This window comes from Oratosquilla oratoria, chromosome 9 (assembly GCF_046742065.1).
Source record: "Oratosquilla oratoria isolate Oo_2021 chromosome 9, ASM4674206v1, whole genome shotgun sequence".
NCBI lineage: Eukaryota > Metazoa > Arthropoda > Malacostraca > Stomatopoda > Squillidae > Oratosquilla > Oratosquilla oratoria.
Window position 1 is genome coordinate 12,947,104 of NC_134785.1, and position 22,466 is coordinate 12,969,569.

The window sequence follows — 22,466 nt, forward strand, 5'->3', positions numbered from 1 at the left end:
AAAGGATTTCTCCCAGTCTCCTTTTTTCTGCATGAGAGGACGGAGAGGGGAGGGGGGGAGACGCCGATAAGTGAAGCGGCCTTGCTGTGGATGCACAGTCTACACCAGTGGTTCACAGCCTGTGGTCCATGGAACCCCTAAGTATCCTTGGGGGTTTGTTCACAAGTGGGGCCGTCTACCAAAGGCCATTATTAGTGGGCGCAAAACGATTAAATTTAGTGTTGAAGTTATGTTCACGAGGTTAACGAACAGCAATTCATAAGCACGGGGTACACGTGAAAACAGGTTGAGAACCACGGGTCTACACGAAGACCTAAAATGGGATGGACGGAAAGGGTGGTGGATGGGAGTGAAATGGGTGGGAGTAGGGACGTGTCCTTGATTCGGCTACCTCACTTATAAAGGGGAAAAAACTCTTGGATATATAGAAATTTGGTTGAAACTAGTTCCAACTAGTTACGAAGTGAAGAGAATATCGATATCCATGAATACATAACCTTCTCGCTTAGGTTAGGTTATCGGGGCTGAGATTGTGCAATTGATTGTGGCTGGGGTGGGAATTCTGCAGTTGATCAGTTGGAGGATTCTACAATTGAATGTAGTTGAGTAGATATTCTAAAACGATTCAGTGTGTGTGGGGAGGGGGGGCGGAGTTGTACAATTAACCTCACACTTCTTGCTTTTGGAACAAACAATGACGTAGCTGACGAGTACCTTAGGTCAAGTCTTGCGTAGTGTGTGTGCGCACCAACACGGAGACGATTTCTGCTCTAGTCCCTCGACGTTCTCGTCCAATCAAATCTCCACCTACTGAGTGACTGACCTGGGGTGAAGCCGATTCCTCGCGTGTGTGGATGAACGCTTACCAGTTAGCCTTTAATTAAACGTGTACAAACATAGAAAAGTCTGTAGTTTCACTGCAGCTACCATTTTCTAACCATTAGGTGAGAAAGAAAACGGATATAAATAATACTAATTAACCATATACTGTATATAAAAGATCGTGCGTCAACGATTAATGTGCCTCAAACATGTATGCCTAAAATGTAAAAAAGTAGCAAATACGTAAGGTTAAGAGTTGTTAAACGGAACATAGGTGTCTTTTTACCGTCGTCAAATTACTTGCAATGGTTTTCTGACACGTAAGACAATAAGCTTTTGTTGGATCTCCATCTACCTTTGCCAACCATGGCTTGAATTCCTCCATCTCCAGCCATGCATCTCTCAGCTTCCGTTTATTAGCCATGACATGTAATCTGAAGTAGACCATGAACTTTAAAATACATAAGTTCAAGATATGCATTCCATTTCCTTTGGAGTGTCCCCCATTCAGATGAATTTACTATAAAGGGGTAACTTTGTCAGATTCGGTACACTCATGAAAGATTACTTACTTGTGATACTTTGACTGTTTAGAGGACTATTATTTCGTGTGTGTTATGCACGCAGTAGTATTAGAGAGAAATTAAATCGGTCACTAGCAAATAGCCAGGGCTCATCTCGGAGTGATCCTTGAAGTGCGGCTATTAGGAAGGCAACCACAAAACTGACTAGTTCTGCTTCATAGTTCGAATGCATTTTGCCTCGGTTTGCATATTTTCCACAATGATTTGCCAGTGCACTGCACAGTTATGTTCAGAAATATGTGTAAACATAGTAAGAAAATATATATCCAACGTAAAAAGCTGAATTTTCTATGACGAATTTTATTCTACGGAAAGAGGAATTTGAAATTACCCTATTATGTCTGCTAAACATATTTGTAGTAAGCCATTCATCAATCAAATGAATACAATTTGCTGATTACTTCTTATAACATTCGTATTAATAACATTTGCATACTATATAGGTAGTTATTATGTCGATCTTTTGCCAAGTGGCGAATGAGAAAAAAAAAAGCTACAGGCAGTTGCCAGATGTCGTCAGTATGCTTCATTCCGCATCAAAAATTCTACGAACGGCAACACTGCTGACCACCGCGTCTGCGGCTACAACCCGTTTTCTTTTCTCTGCACATGCGCATTGGGCTTGGCCCTGTTAACACTAGTGTTAAAGACTATGAAAAAAAGACAGGAAAACAAGACGTCCAGATGAAGCGGGATAACTTTAGTTCTAAATCCAACGCTTGGTGGCACTAGCGCTGATATTCACCATAACTTGCATCCCCCGCGTAGTGGCGGCGCTAGTGATGATGTGCATCGTCTGCTTGCTTATCTTTCAAATACAGCTGATTGTTGCTTCTGCTTTCCACGCGGTCAAAACAATGACAGGACATGGTCTTGCCTGCATTGTATGGTGCAATGCTAACAAACACACGCACCCGGATCTTATTTTTCATCGTTTCCCGAAGGATAAGCAATGGTAAACGCAATATGATTAATGACAAAATAGCAAATACACATTGTACTCAAGAGTGATAAGTAAGATTTTTAGAGGGAAGAATATACCAAAGTGTGAAAAAATTATATCATGACATCTCATTGGTTCTTGTTGCTATATAAAATATTTTCAGATGTTTGAAATGGAAACAAAAACTAAACGAAAAGACCATTTACAATAAAACTGAAGTAAAGCTAAACCAAGCACACACAATATGTAGCAGGCACTTCTCAGCAGCAAATTACCAGACATCAAAAAGGCTTTATGATCATGCATGCCCAGATCAAAATATCAAAGGCAAGATTATAGTTATAGCACAGTATACATGATATTTTATTCTATCTGTAGAAGATGAGATGGTAAGTAATTTTTACTTGGGAGTCTAATATTTGTTCCTATATATTTTTCAAAGTAATGATATAGGTGTATCCCTAAATATAGACTGAATAAAATATACACATATATGACTAAAATGGCCTATGCCCCCCTGCATCCGAGCCCCACCCATTTTCATATATTAGGTTAAATATAGTATTGCCTCTTCCATATTTACATTATTTATGGTGAACACTCATTTTTTTCTTACTTATTGTTATGATTTTAGTCTTTAAAGCTATGTGTGTTTTGTTATAGACCTGTATATTGTGCGTGGGCATGCACACTTTCATGTCTCCGCGACCGATTTCATAGCCCGAGAGACCTTCACGTTTGTATGATCACTCAATTTTAATTTGTTCATGTTTTTCTCTAAAGTAGCTATATTCTTTGTAACATAAACAAATCATCTCCCTTGATCAAGATTTGCCTTCACTCCGTATGGGTTTATTTAAAGAACAAGATACCGGGAAAGCATTTATTCAATCATTACAGTGTAAAATCGATATAAATATTACAATAGTTACCCTTATAAGTACTCTGAAGAAAAAACTTTCTATGAAGACCACCACTGTACAGAGTAAAAATGGGTTTTCCCATGGGCGTTAGGAGGGGGAGAGGCAAGGGGAGGAGGGGAAGGGGGCGGTTGCACCCCCGTCCCTTAGGAATCCAAGGCGTCTTCTTGAAACTTTGCCGGATGTTATGTATAATTTTGCTAAATGTTCAAGTTATACTATATCAGTGTATGACTGATGAAAAAAATATAATTCCTGCAGATAATACGCCCATGCGGCCAATTTCAAGTGTGTATCCTGATAAAACTATACCATTGATCATAAGTATGATATTTTTAATTTCCTCCCCCAACAAAAATTCTTGCGGACACCCCTGGGGCTTCTCATCTGGAAGGAACCTCTCCATCTAGTGTCGGAAGAAAGGGGGTTGGGGTCCGGTTTTGCCCCGGGGAGCACAGACACACTCCCCTGCATGTTCGAAAAAGCAGCACTCTGACTTTGGCCTGCAGTCTGATGGGTTGCGGCACGTGAAGTAAGCTATCGGACATGGGGACCTGATACAAGCGCCCCCGCTCAGGTAGGGATATGACCCACACGAGCTCTTGCCTGTGAAAGTAGTGCCATTTGTAGTATGAAGAGACGGGCAAAGATTAAAATAAAATAAAATTAAATCTGGGTACTATATGCACAAGTCTCATTAGTATAAAATACACAAATGAATAAAGAAATTAAAATACATTAGATAAACCATAAAATAGGAACAATTACAAAAGTTAAAACAGTTAACCCATGTTGAGAAGTTATATGAACAATCAAACGAGGACAAGTTAGTTCCAAATCCCTTATTTGCGTCACCGGCCATGAAGATTATAACTGAACTTAACATAAGGGGAAAAAAGAAAAAAAAAAATATGCGTCGCGACGGAAGATAGAAGACGCGACACGCTCTCGACGCTGAAGTGTACAAATTAATCCGCATTGCAATGAAAGTAAAATAGAATTAATAAATAAATAAAATTACAGTGAAGAGAGTTTAACAGACCGATGTGTTCTTTCTATTGGGGAATAGCTGAAAGGGAGAACAAAGACGATCCATCCTTACATGATCCACGGGCTTGGACCTGCACGGAGAAGGCTACCAGCAGGCTGCACACAAGAGCCACGGACACCGTCGTCGTCTTCGTCATCCTCATCGTCTTGTCGGTGACCTTGAACTTCTTCACTGAGATCGTCACGTACGGGTCAGTTCCTGTTCAACAGTCACACAGTTTAGTACAAAGGCATCATCAACTTTTTGGAAAAAAAAAAACTGTCAGCGACAGTTCCACGGAAGGCAAAGCCTTTGTGTCTTTCGAAGAATTAGGAATAAAGTTTTCGATCAATATGCCACGAGGATGACCATCGATTGGATTGCCTTTTCTACCTCGCTCATAGAGCTTCACACGAAAATGATCCAAAACACTACTTTAGTCGACCCAATGTCCGATTCTAAATGTAATAGAGGCGGCGTTGCTACAGTTTATGATGCCTGCCGTCACAAGTACCCTATGAAGGAGCAACTAAAACGAGACATCAGGAGGGGAAGGGGGAGAGGAGACTGTTAGTGGGTGTTTACGTGTGAATGATATTTTGACGCAGACCAAAAGGTTTTCTCCCACTCTCTTTTTTTTTCTGCATGAGGGGACGGAGAGGGTGGAGGGGAGACGCCGATAAGTGAAGCGGCCTTGCTGTGGATGCACAGTCTACACCAGTGGTTCACAGCCTGTGGTCCATGGAACCCCTAAGTGTCCTTGGGGGTTTGTTCACAAGTGGGGCCGTCTACCAAAGGCCATTATTAGTGGGTGCAAAACGATTAAATTTAGTGTTGAAGTTTTGTTCACGAGGTTAACGAATAGCAGTTCATAAGCACGGGGTACACGTGAAAACAGGTTGAGACGGATGGAGTTGTACAATTAACCTCACTCTTCTTGCTTTTGGAACAAACAATGACGTAGCTGACGAGTACCTTTGGTCAAGTCTTGCGTAGTGTGTGTGTGCACCAACACGGAGACGATGGCTGCTCTAGTCCCTCGATGTTCTCGTCCAATCAAATCTCCACCTACTGGGTGACTGACCACCACGTCCGCGGCTACAACCCGTTTTCTTTTTCCGGCGCATGCGCATTGGGCTTGGCCCTGTTAACCAAAGACCATATACAGAAGATAGGAAAACAAAGAGTTTTGATGTCCGTACCAATAGTGCTATGTCAGGCCGCTAGATGGCTGTGTTCATGCAAAAGTATCGTCTGTTTGTTTACATTTTAAACTCCCGGCTTATATTCAAAATGTATAGCAGGTCGCACCCATGTGTTCTGTGCAAGAGCAGAAAAGAAATAACACCAAACCATGTATTTCACGCTTTTCCAAAGGATACAGCGAGGTCATTTGTACCATGTGTTTTTGGTGTAATAATGTCATCCAATTTACCATAGGGAGGAAATATTATATTTTCCCAGACATGTCGCCAATAACATATTCATTGTTATATTATATTTTTTATACTATTATAGCTTTTCTAGGGTATCTTGGGGTAACTCAAACGAATCTGACATTATTTTTTTTTTGGCGATCGAGCACCGTTACCCTCGTCCAGGCCCCCATAACCCTTTCCTTCTCACTCCATCCAAGAGGGAGGGTTGATGGGGTTCTTTACCCTCCTACAAATCCTTAGGACACATTGAATCCTTGTTACATTCAAGACAAGAGAGAGCTGAAACAGGTCTTTTAAGAATTGACTATTAAAGCAGTGTGGACAGTAAATAGAGTGTGGATTACACAGTAATTTAGCTACTTTATTATTTTTTTAATTAATGGCAAAGTAAATAGGTAATGATTACACTTTTCTTGATTCAGTACATATTTTTGTGATATTCTATATAGTACATGGTAATCTTATTATATATATATTTGCAGATGTATGGCATGGCTGAATGTTATCCAGGTCCCATAATTATTTAAAAAATCTCCTCAGGATCTGAACAGGAGTTACAGGCTATGCAGTAGACATTTTCCCCCAAAAAACTACACAAATGGAACAACCAGCTCTAGACTTCTCCAGAATGCATTACCTGATCAGAATCTTAATTCTATGTATCAAAGTTGTTTATTTGAATATATTGAGCATAATGAATTGTTAGAATGTTATTTAAGTGGTTTGCTATTAAACAATCAAAGAATAAGTACAGTAGGAATGTTTAATTTTGTTTCAATATTTAGGTTATGTCTAATTTCCTTTGCATGTATGTGCAGGTGTAGCAACAAGTCTTCCTACATCAAGCTCCATCACACCAACAGACAGGAATTTTATGGAGAAATCTATAAATAGTAACTCTTTAGAAGATGGTAGTGAAATTTTGAAGTATTTCAGAAATGGAAAAAGTACCAGTAATGATTTAAATCTAAACTCTTCACCAGATAAATATGATGACTTAGATAATGTACCAGAAGAAAATGTGTATATTCAAGAGCATATGTCTGGGGACAACAGTGAGGGAAATACTGCTCTTGCAACATATTTTCCCACTTTTAATCCAGAAGAAATGGACAGTGAACTTGCAAAATACTTTGCATCATTTATTCCAGAAGAGGTTAGCTCTAGTAATAATAACATTAATTGTAATCAGTGTGAGATAGAAAATTATATATGTCATAAACATTTAAAAAATCACAATTGCAATGATTGTAATGAGATTCTTCAAAAATCTGAGTCTGATACAGAACAAAATTATATGTATACACATTTAAAGGATGCAGGTGAGGGAAGGTATTTACATTATGCTAATAATACCATCATTAATTTTATTAAAGAAATTGAGACAGTGTTTGTTGAAAATATTGAAAAACTCATGCATGAAGAAAATTTGAAGAGAAAGTTTTTTAATGTAATAAATGCAAAAGATATTATCCTTTTAAATCTATTTGATGATTTGAAAAATATGATAGTTTGCATTTACATTATGATACGGCTATATTATTTTACAAAGTTTTATAACAGGAAACTAAACAACAAAAGAAAATGTAATGACAGTGGATATAATGGAGGAAAAAAAATAGGAAAACAATAAAAATTACGCATCAGTAATGCAGTATGAATTGAATTCAATGACTTTTGTATTTACAGAAAGGGATGTCATCAAAGATGAAAAGAATTTGGTATGTATTCTCTGGATTAGTATGCATGTTTTCACCATTTTATTTTTTTCCAGTGTTTGTCTTGCATGATATCTTGTTTTATGTTCTGTTTTTCTTTTATGTGCATATCTGATTGTTGACTTAAATAGTTTTTGAGTACACTTTATTTTCTTATCTGTTTGCTTTGAGCATGATTATTTTGTATTATACTTTTATCATTTGGCATATTAATATATATATATATATATATATATATATATATATATATATATATATATATACTGTATATAATTTTTCTACTTGTTCTCTTTATTTTTATTTTTTTTATTCTTATTTGTATTTTCCTTTTGTTTGTTTATTTTGTCCGTGTCTGTATTCTTCAGTTAATGTCAAAGGTTCATATACAAGTTTGGTTTTTAACTTATCTTTCTAAGTGTGTATTCGTCTTAGATAAAGGTGCATGATGCATTTCCTATGTCTATGTCTTGCATGTAAATATTATTCACGTCAGAGCATTCTGAGAACATGAATAAAGCATAAAGCTGAGGACAAATCAAAGTGTTTTCTTAACTATCCACATTGCAATTATTTCAACTTTGTTTAAAAGAGAGATTGAATCTTTATTTTATCTCATAGAAGAAAATAAGCCAAGGACTAGGTATAATTATATAACTACAGACCATTAAAGAAAACAATAATAATTGAAAAAAATATCTATCAAGTGAACATCAGCAAAAAATAAGTAAGAAAAAATACAAACATGTCATCAGCATACACTTCTTTCAAGTTGAAATTAGATTTTATATCAATAAAATTATATTAAAAGATAGTATCAAGAAAAAGTTATCACAAGACTACGAATAAGTAATGCAAAAATATATAATAGTTGGCCCTGAAAATATTGTAGTATTATGTCAAGCCAATAGGTGGCGGTAGTGTAGCGGCTGCCATTTTTTTTATCAACATAGTATTGGAGCTTTCCTATCTTTCTCTACATAGTCTTTGCTGTTAACACCAAAGGGTGTTAACACTAGTGGTTCCAACGGCCGCGGTCGAAACCGCGGCGGTTCAATTACAATGTAAGTCACTGGAGGCGTTCATACACAACCGCTCTCACTTTTTCCTTGACTATGATGTTCCAGGGTGAACAGTTTTTTATTCTACCGTTTGATTCCTAACAGAACTATCAAGATTTTCTTCTGGCTGCCGCCAAGCGATCTCACTAGCCAGGCGGGGAAGCGACCTAACATCGGCCTAAAAGAACCAGCGTCTTGCCGCAGCTGACAGAGCTTTGCTCTTCCAGGGGTTTCTCACTTCCCACTGTGTGGGATTGGGATGTTAATGAGTGTACAGGAGCTCCTACCATCGACGGGGAGCGATTGATATCATCGCTCGTTAACAAACGCAGCGCCAGACGTAGTTTGCTAACGAGGGCAATTCGAAGACAAAAACGTCTGACCACATTTCGTATAGACGTTATGAATGATAGGTTTATCTACTTCAAGAAACAGCCACTGCTGGGACTTGGAGAGAAGCGCGGGATTCGAACCCACAACTAAGCGAATGCGAGACCAGCTCGCTTGCGATGACGCCACCAGAGCAGGATTACATTGGAACTCCTTCTAACACTCCCCGTGTCACAAAGTCCGCAACATGATACCGCATCACGAAGACAACGAAAAAACGTAGAGACTGGACAGCTTCACATCAGGCTTAATGACCCCCTTATGGGTCGATACCCTTAAAAAATAATAATAAAAAATAAAAATATATATATATATATATATAAAAAAATACCGCAAGGACTTTCATTAGTGGGCACTTGCAGATGTGTATCATCATAAGATGATACAGATCAGGGGCTCTTAACACTCTTTTCCATGTACCCCATGACTTATGTGTTACTATTATGTGTATTACTATTCTTTAGCCTCCTGAAGATCACCTCAACCCTGAATAGAAGTAGGTGGCATTCACTAAACGCCCCTAATATTTAGTTCGTGGTTTCAGAAATATATGCCTTTGGTGACAATAAACAATGATCAAGTTTTCGTCAAAAAAAATGTGAAATGCATATAGATTCATAGACGTGCTCTCTTGGCCTGAAATAAAGGTGTTTCTATATCTCGTGGGCATGTGCAAAATTAAACATGGCACGCAAGTACAGTACAGATCAGATTTCGAATTTTGTTAGTATGCTCCTAATTTCCTTAGGTAAAAGTAAAAGGATTTTTTTTTTTTTTTTTTTTTTTTACGCAATGACATGGAAATGTACTTTTCTCTCATAGATGTAAGTAGGGGAGAGAGAGAGGAAGAAAGAGGGAGGAAAAGAGAGGGAGGAAAAGAGAGGGGGGGAGAGAGACAGAGAAAGAGAAAGAGAAAGAGAAAGAAAGAGAGACAGGCTTAAACTATGGCCCTTGAAAAATAATGGCCGCATGCACCTGTAGTTCTATCTTACCTGTATAGCAGTTGTTCGGGCTGGGGTCTTCAGACAACTGATCACCTACTGTGAACGCGAGGGCCACTTATAACGCAACAGCACATGTGCGGTTACCAGTAGGCACATTACGCAAACACACAGACACACACATTTCTTTTCGCAGCAGTGTTCATAGCATCTGTTGGACATCGACTTCACACGCATGTGCAACTCTCCTCGTTACTGTCAGTTTATGTTGGTGAGGGGGAGGGAGTGAATCAGAAAATGCCAAGTCTTAATAGCAATGAGAATGATAAAGAAGACATACGGCAATCTTCAACCCCCGCCACACCTCTCTTCTGATCTCTGGTCTGTGCAAAAGAAGAAGAATCGAGTTCTGAGTGCGAGGTCGGGGTTTCCCCTTCCGAGAGCTGTGCAAGTTTTTCGCGTCCGCTGGCTCATAAAAAAAGTAAATAAACAAATAAAAAAAAACCTGGTTACACCCAAAATAAAGGCTGACCTTGATCGTACACACCAAGCCCTTGATGAACAGACTTAGAAGCATGGACGGTAGACTTGTGCGTGGGCACCATTACCGACAAGCGACGTCCTCTCATAGTTTCTGTTCAGACGAAGTTAGCCAAACGACCCTCCTCTTACATATAGGGACCTTAACTTACATATAGGCACCTGAACTTACATATAGGCACGTTCAGTTACATATAGGCACCTTAACTTACATATAGGCACCATAACTTACATATAGGCACCCTAAATTGTATATAGGCACCTTAACTTACATATAGGCACCTTAACTTATAAATAGGCACCTTAACTTACACTCTCTGGAAAGACGTAGAGTGCTGGGTGATCTAATAGTGGTGTTTAAGTGGATAAAAGGCTTTAACAATGAAACGCAAACAAGGTCATCATATTAAGACAACAGGACAGGATTCGCAGTAATGGATTTAAACTGGACAAGTTTAGATTTAAGAAGGAAATAGGCAATAATTGGTTTACTAATAGGGTGGTCAACGAATGGAACAGACTGAAACTATCAGTTTGGAAAAGACGAAGAGTGCTGAGTGATCTGAAAGAAATGTTCAAATGGGTTAAGACCTTTAACAAGGGTGATGTAGTCAAGGTCATCATATTGAGATAGCAGGGCAGGACTCGTAGTAATGGATTTATATTGGACAAATTTAGGTTTAAGAAGGAAATTGACAAAAATTATTTACCAGTAGAGTGGTCAACAAATCAGTTGTTTTAGGAGAAGATTTAATGGATTAAGATGACAGGTGGTAAGAATGACAGAACTGCCTAGTGTAGGCCTTATGGCCTCTTGCAGTCTCCTCCTTTTTTATGTTCTTATGCTCTTTCCGAGGGAGTAGTCTTTCGTGCCCGTGGCAGCAACATGACTCCTTTTGTTGGTGATTCTCATCAGAGGATTTACTTTGTGTGCAAATGCAAACAACATGTCATCCAGTATGTTCTCTGGTCTAAAAGAAAAAGGATTGTGACCGATCTTTACGACCTTCCGTGCTGTCAAGGACAAAGAGAAGAGTCCGCCCTGTTTTGTGGTTGGTACGTCATCTTCTCATCACCGCAATGCAATATACAGATAAAAACATAAAAATGGAGGAGACTGCAAGGAGACCATAAGGCCTACACTAGGCAGTTCCATGTCCATTACCACCTGTCATCCCCACCCATAAAGTTATCTAACCTTCTCTTAAAACAACCGATAGTTTCAGCGCTCATTAAGTACATGGTTACTAAGTCTATTCCATTCGTTGACCACTCTGGTAAACCAGTTCTTGCCTATTTCCCTTTTTAAATCTAAATTAGTCCAATTTGAATCCATTACTGCGAGTCCTGCCCCCAGATAGACAGACAGACAAACCAAAAGACGACCCACGGCGTTTCTTGCTGGAGCCCTTTGCGAGAACCATGGGTCTGTCAACCAAGACACGAATCCGAAGAAATGCGAGTCGAGGCAAGACTGTGGGTCTCTCCGGCTCTTCTTACCCTTCGTCTTACTTTTCGCCTTACCCTTCGTCTTCCCCTTCGTCTTTCCCTTCGACTTTCCCTTTGCCTTACCTTTCGTCTTATTCTTTGTCTCACCCTACGTCTTACTTTTCTTGAACCTCAGTCGGCTCAGTGAAAAGGAGCGAGCTGGTAACTCGGACCTACTCCGCGATATGTATACACGCACACACACACACACACACACACACACACACACACACACACACACACACACACACACACACACATGCACGTACGCACGCACACACGTATTCATATATATTTGGCGGCAGGAGCCAGAAAGTGAGCAGGGTGAGGCGCACATGGTCTAAGTAAGGAGACCCCAGCTCCCCTCCCTCAGATTCAATTCTGAAAACCAAAGGGTCGTGCTCGCTGGTCGAGAGGGTTAGAGCGTTTGAGGTGACGGCGGTTCGAACCACACCGCCAGCGAGTTGGACCAAGGGCATGGTTCATTATATTTCACGCTATAAAATCCTCCGTAAGGGGCACCGTACTAGCCTCCTGATAGGGGAAGTTCGTGCCGTCCTGTTGGTTTTGATCTTCGGTGGATCACAACATTTTTGCAAGGAGGAGGAATTGGTTGCGTAGTCGTTCCTTGAGGTGTGGAAGCGAAGTTCAGATGGACAGAGAGCCGGTTTGAGAAAAGCGGAAATAGTTTCTTTGCTTTATTGATGCGATTTGTCCAGACTGTACCCAGTTTTTAAGTCCTTCTACAAGCCTGATGATTGGGTCTTATAAAGGGGAACTCGGATGAGTTACCAACAAGGAATTACGTATAATAGTTAAATTACAAGGAGCCAATTTGGCCTGACTAGAGTTGAGATAAGGCTCAAATATTTGCTATTAACTTTAATTCTATGTTTATATATATACAATCTATGTCCAAGTGGACATAGAACCATAGGAGAAAATAAATTATCAATACTGCTGTTTTGTGGTATCATGTTTCGACCGTTGGGGTCGAAGCGGGCAGCGTGGGCTGGCAGGTAATCCGGAGATAATTGCTCTTTGACCCTGCTTGACCTGAGAGATGAGGTCTTGAGCGGGCTTACTACACCAAAACTCTTCATGCGTGCGTGCGTGCGTCCGTGTGCACTGGTGCTGGCTGGTAAGAATGCAGACCGTCGATATGCAAATGCGTGCAACAGTCCAACCGAATTACCAACATGAGTTCGTGCACGGTAGCTCTCGATGAATCGGTTGCGGCCAACTTGACCTACACTCTTGAAGCCTTGAAGTGTCTGCGTGTCACTTTGAAAATGTTTCCATTATTATAACTTTGTGGATAGGGATGAAAGATGGTAAAGAACATGGAACTGTGTAGGCCTCATGGTCTCTTACAGTCTCCTCCGTTCTTATGTTTTTATGAGACACTGTCGAGTCGAAGAAGTTCTCATTGGCTCGCATTTCAGGAACAAGATGGTGGCATTAATTCGAGGTCTGCTTCTGGCACTGGTCCTGTCTGTGGTTGCCGTAACCAGCGTTCGGAGGTGGCACCCTGGTCTCCCCCGAAATATCTGTAAGTACTGCATGCACACACACACATACACACTCACACACACATACATACGCACACATACACACACACACACACACACACACACACACACACACACACACACGTCAAAATATGTCTACCTTCCAAATAAGACATGTACCCAGGCTCCACACACCCCTCATTCATTTGTATAATCTGGTATCTTAGCTCAATATACATACATATGCATTCAACATGTGTGTGTGTGTGTGTGTGTGTGTGTGTGTGTGTGTGTGTGTGTGTGTGTGTGTGTGTGTGTGTGTGTGTGTGTGTGTGTGTGTGTGTGTGTGTGTGTGTGTGTGTGTGTGTGTGTGTGTGTGTGTGTGTGTGTGTGCGCGTGTATCAGCACACATACGCGCGTATTTCAATAATACAATTGTAACACAGTGTACAGATATGAAAGAGTACCTTGATTATTACATAGATTTGTTTCTTCTTGCGGCGTCTACATTTACACTCGCAACGATTTCCTACCGACTAGCATGCTGTCCTCCTTCCCTTCCTCCTTCTCCTCCTCCCTCCTCTCTCTCCCCCTCTCTTCTCTCCCTATCCCTCTTCAGATGACGATAATGTGTATTTTGTTCTGTGCAGCGACTCGTGTCCTCTCTCACTCTCTCTCCTCCTCAGATGACGATCATGTGCACTTAAATCCGTGCAGTGACCCTAGAAGACTGGAGTTCTCCCAGAAGTTTTGCCTGCCGAAGCCTTGCCAGTCGTATGACCTCTGCCCCGGGCGAACTCACAAAGAATGCTCCGGAGAACGGTACTGCTGCCACACTGGGGACGGTAGGCAGTGGGCCTGTGCCAAACTGTACGACGGCATCCCGCCGTCTTAAACTCCACATTCAAGGGAGAGGAGACGAGAGCGCCGTGTCCTGAGACGATCCTGCTCAACGAAGTCATGGAGGTCGGTCAAATAAAGACTTCGGTCGATATGTGTGTCTTATTTCTTCCTTTCTTCTTCGCGTGGCCAGTTTTCACGCTCTTAATCTAAGTGCTCCGGGACCACCGTACTTATTCTTCTTGAATTTTGCAAGCAGTCGTTCACCGGGTGGAAGACGAGCACAGTTGAAATGCACATCTTTAAATCTTGAGGATGGTGTCATCAGACACTATCATCAAGATTTACAGCGACAAGGAAGGAGGCCTGCATCCCGAGACGGGTGACTTGTCCTCTCTCGGTGCATGTGCCTCCTTCTCCTCTTTCTCCTCCTCCTCCTTGCCAGATGTACGTTCTATTATCACCAATTCCCTTAGCATGTGTATTCATAGTTAGGTCTGCGACTTGACTTTTCAAACGATGTTAAGTTTGATTTGGTGTACGAGTGAGAATCCGGAATGACTGATGGTGGTGGAAGACGAGGAGGACGAAGAAGAAGACGTTCACCATCAGCGCCAACAGCATCAACAGCAGAAGCAACATTGAATCTAAGAAAGGAGGTGTGAAATATGAGGATAACATCTTCCAACAAAAAATTGCACTCAGAGAAATAAGAGCATTTAGATGTATATGCATGCATATACTGAGAGGGGGCGGGGTTTGGCCCAACAGTTGAGGGAGGTCTGTGTTGGTCGAGATCATATTATGACTCGGAACCAGTTTTACGATTACCTTTTTCGACTGGGAATCCTGCGCCCATGATAAGGACATCGAAGAAGCAGCTTGTGATACAGAAGTACGACAACGCACCCTGATAATAACCCTTGTTCTCCAACAACATTAGTAAATGTACTCTGTATGTTTCTCTTTCTCATATATATATATATATATATATATATATATATATATATATATATGCAAAGTAGACCACTTGGAAAAAGAAACTGACGAATCAGAGCGCTTTCGTATATTACATCTGAAGATGAAATATACGGAAGCGCTCTGCTTCGTTAGTTTCTTTTTCCAAGTGTCTACTTTGCATAAGTGAACACACGTACGTGTCCTTATTAGCATATATATATATATATATATATATATATATATATATATATATATATATAAAAACATATACATATATATATATATATATATATCCACTATATAAACTCAAATGCACTCCAGCGCCATTTCTTCACCTTTTAAGAACTGTTCCCCAGTTATGTTATATCATCGTAATTGCCTTAATTTTTGTGTTCACAATTGTATGTTTGTAATTCATATTTTCCAGTTTTTCCTGAAGCTTTCTCTATGTAGACGAAACGTCGAATATTAGATAGATGTTCTTGGTGAATTTGTCTTTGCTCACCCCTCGAATGACCGGATCCTTGTTGGAAAATTTGAAAATACATATAAGAAGATTATCAACTGTCATAATGCTGTCGATTTCAATACTACTTGCATACATACATATATACATACATACATACATACATATATATGCCAAAGGCTTTTTCCCCTTACAAGGGAGGTAGCCATAAAAACGAAGGAATAAATTCCACTCCCACCCTTCCATCCTCATGTACTCCACTCCCATTTACCACCTCCCTCCCTCTTATCTTGTCTCCTCCTCCCGAGAGCTTTGCAAGTTTTCCGCGTCCGCTGGCTCGTAAAAAATGTAAATAAACAAATGAAGAAAGCTTGGTAACACCCAACACCTCGATTGTACAGACTTGGACATATGGACGACAGATTTGTGCGTGGGCGTCATCATAGCCAGGCGACTTCCTCTCACAGTCTTCGCTCAGACGGAGGCAGCCAAACGATCTTCCTCAGCCGAGGAAGGTAGGAAGTATCAAGCCCGTTTGGCCATGCGCGGAAGTCCAAGTATTGCCAGACCTGAAGACGGCTGGCGGGGGCGGGGTACATTTTCTTTAACACTTAGACTTTCAGAATCTATAGGAAGGACAGCCACCTGTCCCTATTGCCAGTAACTAACTTCTAAATCCTCTCTACGGTATTAGTGCCAGGAATAGGGCTAACAGGGCATTCAATTTCATTGCCAGGACATTTGCAAACAAATGTGCAGCGGTAATAATCAAACTCTATCTGCCGATAGTTAAACTCATGCTTGACTACGTGGTACAGTTTTGGTCCCCAACCTATACCTGTAGAAATTATATTAATTTACTAGAATCAATACAGAGCAGAATGACCAAAATAGCACAAGGGCTTAGAAACTGGAAAGACGAAGGATGTGGGGGGATCTAATAGAGGTATTGAAATGAGTTAAGGGCTTTAACAAGAGTGATGTAGGTAAGGTCATCATATTAAAACAGCTAAGCAGGACTTGTAGTAATATATCTATATTGGGAAGATTTAGGTTTAAGAAGGAAACTGGCAAGCACTGGTTTACCGACAATTATTAATAATTGGAATTTACTTATTGACCATGTAGTGAGCGTTGAAAAAATTAATTGCTTTAAGAAAAAATAGATAACTTTATAGATATGGATGTATTAAGCTGGTAGCCTTACCCCACGTTGGGTAGGCAAATTTCAGGCTGGTGGAAGGCAAAATCTGGAGGTTATTTGTTTACTTAGAAACGAATGTTGGGCGCTAATAATATGATAAGGCTCGCTCTAAGTGCGAGAAAAAGAGGAGGAGACGAGAAAGTTAGGGAGGTGACGATTTGTGCTTCAAGTCGTGTCCCAACTTGGTGTATTTGCTAAGGGGGGGGGGGGGAGAAGGCGAGAGAGCAACGGAACGTCGAGCCAGGCTCAGTGTGTGATGCTTCAAGGCGATATGAATTTTTGGCTAAATTTGTGCGAGGTCAAAGTCGTCACCTGGGAAATCGGACGCAAAACGTTCTCACTCTGCTGACTCACGAAGACAGAGGGTATGGGGCTGGGACTTCACGTGATTTCCTCAAAGAGGCTATTGGCCAACCAACGACAGGGTTCATCAATTATGTCTGTAGCGTAGATAAGCTAATAACCTTAGATGAGGAAATTATAATAATGGAAGAAAGAAAACATAAGACTTGGGAAACAGTAGCCCAATATTCGATGAGCCCAAGAGGTAATCCTCCAAAATTAACAAAAGGGTATAGAATAGAAGAATTCCATTTGACTAATGGACTTTTGTATAGAAAAACAGTTGTAAGTGGGATAGATATTTCTATGGGCCCAGTCCCACAGTCCTCGCCTTGCTAAATATCTATGTCAATTATGTTTCTTCTCTAGACAGTCTCAGGGAAAGCGAGGGAGTTGTCCTTTATTATTAAGTTGGAAGATTTATTGCATTGCAAGAATATAATAAAGTTTATATATTTAAAATAGGAGTTGGTTTTAATACTGCAGTTGATGACAGTCTTCACCACTCTCGTCGGTTTTGAAAGCCGACGTTATATGGTTCCTGTAGAATAGGCTGATAAGGGTCTTTCTTTTATGAAGCATCGACGTGGATATTATGTTCATGGTATCATCGCTTTTAATGTTCTTTCTATTGGTTAATTAGGGAAACCATTCTTAATGAGGACTTATGAGGTTCGTTCTACTTCGCGCTGAACTTGCTTTTAGTCAGACCAGTGAGTGTCCTCCTGAGGTATGCATTCATTGTCGACTTTTTATATCTCAGTGGGTACTCACTCTCCATTTAGGCAGCGGCCGTTCTTGGTCGCTTTAACACAGATACTTCAGGTTAGCGTGTATTCATTTCTAGTTGTTTCGTAATCTTACTTTGTTCTACCCTTTCATTTCTCCACATTTTGCATGTGCGTGCGCATGCACTCTTGCATGTCTACGCGTTTGATTTCACAGCTAGTGCTGACCATCACGTTTGTAGGATCACTTGGTATAGATTTGTTCATAGTTTTCTCTAAAGTAGCTATATTCTTCGTAACAAAGCAAACCATCTTCTGTGGCCATGACTTTTGTTTTCACTCCCTATGGGTTTTATCTAAAGAAGAACAAGATATCGGAAAGCATTTATTCAATCATTACAGTGTGAAATCGATGTAAAGATTACACTGAGGAACAGTGTTAGTGAAGACCACCACCAATGTGCAAAGTAGAAATGGGTTTTCTCGTGTGTATGTTTGATGAAAGTCAAAACATAATTCGTGTAGATAATGTAAATATGTGCCTATGCGGCTAATTTGAAGTATCTTGATATATCTCTATACCATTAACCATACGTGTATACCATCTTTAATTTCGTCAACCCTGCAAAATTTCCTGCGGAGGCCCCAAGGTACTTCTCATCTCGAAGCAACCTCTCCATCTAACTTCGGAAATTAAAGGGTCTGTCCCCGGAATCACAGACACACCCCTTACCGGGGTAAAAGCAGCATGTTGAGGTTCGTGGACATTGTGAGGAGTTCATGCACTTGGGTGCCGGGCCGATGTCGAAACGTCTACAAAATCCCCCGCCGCCGCCTGTGAGAGCAGTGCCATTTACAGTTACGAAAAAAGATTAAGTACGAAGAGGCGGGCAAAGAGCAAACTGGGCAGTTCTATTTTTTTTTTTTTTTTTTTTTGGGGGGGTACTATATGCACACGCTAGTAGTCCCGTTAGTATAGAAATACATGAGTGAATAAATATATTAAGATAGATTAGATAAAGAATAAAATCTAAACAATTACAGAAGTTAAAATACAGTTAAAACAAGTTGACAAATTATATGAACAATATAGTGAAGACATACATAAGCTCAAAATTCCTTATTTGCGTCACCGGCCATCAAGATTATAACTGAACCTGATGTGAGAAAAGAAATGGCGCTCAAGTGTATAAATCAACCTGCATTGCAATGAAAATAGAATAAAATGAACAAGTAAATAAATTGATAAAATTACAGTAGAATGAGCTTAACAAACCAATGTGTACTTTCTACTGGAGAATAACTGAAAGGGAGAACAAAGACGATCCATCCTTACATGATAATGCAGTGACTTGGGCCTGCACGCAGATAGCAGCCAGCAGGCTATACACAAGAGCCACAGACACTGCTGTCGTCTTCGTCATCCTCATCGTCTTGTCGGTGACCTTGAACGTCTTCTTCACCGAGATCGGCGCGTGCGGGTCAGCTCTTGTTCAACAGTCACACCGCTTACAACAGACATCAACTTTTTCAAATAAGATAAAATAAAAAATTACATGTACGGCCAGTGACAATTCCACGAATGTCAAAGCCTAACCTCTTTGTGTCCTTCGAAGATTTCGGAACAAGGGTAGTTTTCGACCAATATGCCACAAGAATGAACATCGATTGGACTGCCTATTCTACGCTCTCTCTTACCTCTTGGTGCGCAAACGCTCCCAGCCCCACTTTAGTCGACCCAATATCTGAGCTTGCGTGGAAGTAGAGGCGGCGTTGCTACAGTGTATGCATGTGCCGCCACGAGTATGAACGAGTAACTAAAACAGGACTTAAGGAGGAGGAGGGGAGGTTAAGCGTTGCTTGGTTGGGTCAGGAGGGGAAGGTGGGGAAGAGGGGAGCTTCAGCGTTTCGTTGTGTCCACACTCTTTGTCACCAGGCAACTTTATTCACCCAAGGAGAAAAAATCATAAAGACTCGACAGGATTAGAAATAAGCATTAACACTTGCAGTACTTTGCTGCCGGGCGATATTATTCAGACGGCGGAAAATCTACTTCATGTCCAATTCACAAGACAAGAAAATTAGAGTACACCTCTCCAAGTGTCCCACTAATTAATGAGCCTACTTAAGTTTGTATATACACATAAATACACATACATAAACATATACACACATGCACATAAATACACACATGCAGACAGAGATCATTATTTATACTGCGGTTATGCATGGGCGTACTATCGTTGTTAGCGGCGGGGCCCCGTCGAGATGTTTTTTTACAAAGGCAAAGCATGCCGACAGGAGACCTTTTGATCCATATCTAGGTCGGATGCAAAAAAAAAAAAAAAAAAAAAAAAAAATTAAAAAAAAAAAAAAAAAAAAAAAAAAAAAAAAAAAAAAAAAAAAAAAAAAAATCATATTAATAATAAATTAAAACTATAACAATGTAAATAACAATTAAAATACATAAATAAATGCATTGGTATAGTTGAATAACAAACAAACAGGTAAATAGTAAATGATAATAAATTGACATATAACTAATAATAAATGAAAATCAGACAGACAAATTATAACAAAACAAAAGCAAATAATATAACATAAATTATAATAATTACAGCATCTTACTTAGGTATTTATCTAAATGATTCTTAAAGCTTCGAACTGAACTACATTGCACTACCTGTGCAGGAAGTTTATTCCATTCATTAACTACACGGTTGGCAAAGTTGTTTCTACCTACTTCCAAATTGAATCTATTTCCGGACAGTTTGAGACCATTGTTTCTTGTCTGATTCTCATTCAATGTGAAAATTTTGTCACTTTTGATGTTGTCAATTCCCTTTAAAATCTTAAAGACCTGTATCAAGTCACCTCTGAGTCTACGCTTTTTTAGGGAAAACAGATTCATATGCTTAAGTCGATTTTCGTATGTTTTATTTTTGATATTTGGAATCAGTTTTGTGGCTCGCCGTTGTACTTTTTCCAGTCTGTCAATGTCTTTAATGAGATTCGGTGACCATACGGAAACAGCATATTCCAAATGTGGACGAACTAACGATTTATATAGCTTGTTAATGAGTGATGGACTTTTGAAATCAAAAGATCGCGCAATCAATCCCAGAATCTTATTTGCTTTCTCAGAGGCTGAAATACACTGCTTGGATGATTTGAGGTCGTTACTGATAATTACGCCGAGATCTTTTTCACTATCCACTTTTGTTAACGAATTTCCAAATAACTTGTAATCGTACTTGCTGTTATTTTTACCTATGTGCATTACCTTGCATTTACTTGTGTTAAATTTCATTAGCCACTTTTCAGACCATTGCTGTAATTTATCTAAATCTTCTTGAATATCTAATTGGTTTGAGTGATCATTTGCCACTCCGCACAGTTTTGTATCATCAGCAAATTTGGAAACAGTAGATTTTAGTCCATGGTCTATATCATTTATATATACTATGAATAGAAGTGGCCCAAGAACGGAACCCTGAGGAACTCCACTTGCAACACTTTTCCATCCAGAAGTTTTTTCCATTTAAAACAACTCTCTGTTTTCGACCTTTCAACCAATTACTAGTCCAACCTAATAGGCTACCACTTATTCCATGCAAAGCTAATTTAGTAAGTAGTCTTTCGTGTGGGACGGTATCAAAAGCTTTTGCAAAGTCTAGATATATTAAATCTATATTGTTTCTTTTGTCATAATTCGAGACAACTGTGTTGTAGAATTCGAGTAAGTTAGTCACGCAAGAACGTTTCCGTCTGAAACCATGTTGGCTATCATTTATCAAACGGTTACTTTCTAAATGATATTCGATAGCATCTCTGATGATAGTTTCCATTATTTTTCCTACGATCGAAGTCAAACTAATAGGCCTATAGTTATTTGGTTTCTTTTTGTCACCTTTTTTGAATATGGGAGTAACGTTAGCTAGCTTCCATTCTCTTGGGACATCTCCGGATATGATGGATTTCTTGAAAATAATTTCTAATGGAACAACAATCTCATTTTTCATTTCCTTTAAGATTCTTGGATGCCAACCGTCAGGCCCTGGTGTTTTATTAACTTTGAGTTTGTCTATACACCTTTTAATTTTTTCTTTTGTTATATTTACCGTAGTGAGTAAGTTTACCCCAGACTTTTCACAGGTTTCAGTTTGGAATTCACTTTGAGGTGTTTCGTTTACGAATACCGAGCTAAAATAATTGTTTAAGAGATTACACATTCCTTCATTTGAATATTCAAGTTGACCGTCAGCAGATAATAGTGGACCAATGTGATTCCTAACAACCTTTTTATCTCTAATGTAACTATAGAATTCTTTGGGATTCTCTTTGGATTTCTCAGCGATGTTCATTTCGTATTGTCGTTTTCTTTTTCTTATTGTCTTTTTTAAATCTCTCTGTATTGATACATAGCTTTCATAGTCATTAGATGCACCCGAGCACTTATATTTCTTATAAGCCTGTCTCTTTTTAGCAATACTTTTTTCAGTTTCTTTGTCGAGCCACTTTGGGCGAGCCTGATTTGGGGGA

The 22,466-nt window shown here is 39.7% G+C and overlaps 1 protein-coding gene and 1 long non-coding RNA gene across 3 annotated transcripts in view; one reads left to right on the forward strand and one right to left on the reverse strand.

Annotated features, from left to right (window-relative positions):
* The window catches only part of LOC143028227 (uncharacterized), a 195,236-nt gene that overhangs the window by 138,616 nt on the left and 34,154 nt on the right, over positions 1-22,466 (reverse strand). The window contains exons 2-3 of one of the 2 annotated variants that reach the window (XR_012966699.1): positions 19,261-19,449; positions 18,297-18,759 (exon numbers count right to left, since the gene is read on the reverse strand). The exons of the other annotated variant lie outside the window; for it this stretch is intronic. The gene's annotated coding sequence lies outside the window, so the exon portion shown is untranslated. Of the gene's footprint in view, positions 1-18,296; positions 18,760-19,260; positions 19,450-22,466 lie in introns of those variants that run through there. 2 annotated transcript variants of the gene reach the window in all.
* LOC143028235 (uncharacterized) lies at positions 12,112-14,376 on the forward strand. The gene is made up of 3 exons (XR_012966707.1): positions 12,112-12,217; positions 13,319-13,425; positions 14,071-14,376. It is a non-coding gene; the product is annotated as an uncharacterized LOC143028235 (long non-coding RNA).